Raw genomic sequence first — 2,500 nt, forward strand, 5'->3', positions numbered from 1 at the left:
TTGATTCATACTACTGGATTCCTTCTTGCCTTCTCTTATACAGTATAACATTTGCAGCTGGGCTGCTTTATTTCTTATTGTCAACAACAACCTTTGCATTTTACAACTTGAATGAAATCTTTGAGCACTTTTTCAACTATTGCCAAATTATGTTCACAATGTGCTTTTATTCAGCATCAGTGTCCCTTATACATTCGACATACACACATATTCAGGGCAAATTAGTAAATATAAACCAGTTGGATGGAAGTGAGAACTTTCATACAGGAATTTATTCAATTGAGAAGTCTTACTTAGGTCAGTCATCAGCCAGCGGAAGTATCTCGAGGTTCAGTGGCAATCTCTTTGCTTCAGACGAATTTAGCCCTCGTTCCTTTGGAATTAAACCGCTGTTTCGGAAAGAAATCAAAGAAATTAAAGATCTCTTGTCAACAGTGCATAGCTTCCATAGGGCACTGCACGAGTACATGAGTATTCCGATTACTGTAACTTTATTCATCTCCATTGCCTCAGGCATCGACTCCGCCTACTTCTTTTCATTCGACTGGAAAAACGACGACGTAGTTCAATACCTTGTTTTGGCATTTATAATAGGTTCCATCCTTCCCATCTTGGTCTTAGTAAATATTCCGAGCCCAGTGAATGATAAGGTGAGTATTTCACAATACAAATTCTCATTGAAGAGGTGATAGATATGTAAACAATTTATATTTACCATCTTTCTAAATGGCTGTTTGATTAAGAACAGAATTTTACCAGACTCTATACTTTTCATTCACTTGTTGTTGTAAAATATGCTCTATCATCTTTTGCCCATCAGATTTTTTCCAACTTACAATCATAACCCTCAACTGGGACCAAATAATTTGCATTATATCTCTGGTGTCGTATTTTGTAAAGTGATATGTCAGAAAACTGTTTTAATTCAGTCGATGTGAATTGGACAGCTCATTTTGTATGGTGGTCTTCACCCGACTCCTACCGATGTAAGCGTTCAAATTCAAAATGTTTGATGAATTTTTGAATTAGAAGATGAATTTACCTCGGGCTAAACAAATGAAAATGATACCTGCACGACCATCTTTCAGAAAACAATATAACATCTACTCTTCTAGCTGATATTCTACTCATGTACGTAAATATTGTTGAATAAATGCAAATGAAAGAGAGGAAAACGAAACAGATACCAAAATATATCTAGATTTTGCAACGCACCGATTCTGCGAAAACCACTTTGCACAGTTAGCCCAGTGGTTGTATTTTACTGCTGATGGGACTCTGGTCTTGTGACAAGGGAATATATAGATCGTACGTAAAAAGTGACCTTTCATAGCTTGTTCGTATGAATATATAACTATGCGTATATGGCTAAAATTCAAACTGCAACTTTGCATCTGCAATAAATTTTTTCAATAAAATTGTTTAAAAGAAATTATTTAACAGTTGTCATACAACAAATACCTCTGTATGCATGGGTTTCTTTATTGCAAATATTTTTGCGGGTTTGAAGTTCTAGAATTTATATATCGAATCAAGTATTTAGTATAAATTTTATCCTTTCTTTTAATTTACGTTTAATTCAACATTCAAATCTCCAACTATGACCTTTGAAGAGCCCAAAATAAGCAATTTGGCCTTTGCATATCGAACCAGTATAAGGAAAATTGACTGATTACTGTAGTCATTTGTAAGAATTGTGGTCGTTCTATAGAAAAAATAACTGTTGAGATTTTATTTTTAATAATGTCTGGGATTATTTCCGAAATATATTCTAATCTTTTTTATCTTTCAAATTCTTAGCGCTTTCTGTATTTTGTAAGTGTATGAATGCATGCGGACCCTTCATACAGTGTCATAAGTTAGGCTGACACTTGCACGATTTTGTGGCACACATTGGCACGACTCAAGTCGTACCAGTGCGCAAACTAGTCGTAAACCCGTCGTGACTGCATGCCATGTCGGGACAAGAATTTTGAAATGTTCTAAATTTTGGTAACAATAAAATTTCGCGACCGGGTCGTGAACTATGCCCAAACTGTTTGTGAACTCGTTGTGACCTCGTCGGGACGATGCAGGAGGATGCGCCATGCGCGCCATGCCACGACTGTCATGAACTGTCACGAATAGTTCACGAACAGCTCACGTCGAGTTCACGATATGTTCACGAATTGGCGTGCGTCGCAGCGTGGCCATGCCTTCCCACTGACACAGTCACGTGTACCTCCCGAATTGATGGCACGAGCGGTTCACGACTAGTTTACGCACTTCACGAACAGTTTGCGCATGGCACGAGCAGTTCACGAGCAATTCATGAACAGTTCACGAGCAGTTCACGACTACTGCGTGACAGTGGCGCTCGCATTGGTGTGGGTGTATATACAGGGCTTCCTGGACACTGCTCGCCATTACAGTGATCGCCAGCGAAGAGACAACTTATATCACAGGGATAAGTTGCCTAAAACAAAGCAGACACGAGGAAGAGAAAGCAGAGAAGGCCAGA

The 2,500-nt window shown here is 38.4% G+C and overlaps 1 long non-coding RNA gene across 1 annotated transcript in view; it reads left to right on the plus strand.

Annotated features, from left to right (window-relative positions):
* Positions 1-2,500, plus strand: part of LOC137642194 (uncharacterized) — a 116,281-nt gene that overhangs the window by 109,224 nt on the left and 4,557 nt on the right. The gene's annotated exons all lie outside the window — the stretch shown is intronic.

The sequence above is a fragment of the Palaemon carinicauda genome, chromosome 6 (assembly GCF_036898095.1).
Source record: "Palaemon carinicauda isolate YSFRI2023 chromosome 6, ASM3689809v2, whole genome shotgun sequence".
In the NCBI taxonomy this organism is placed as follows: Eukaryota; Metazoa; Arthropoda; class Malacostraca; order Decapoda; family Palaemonidae; genus Palaemon; species Palaemon carinicauda.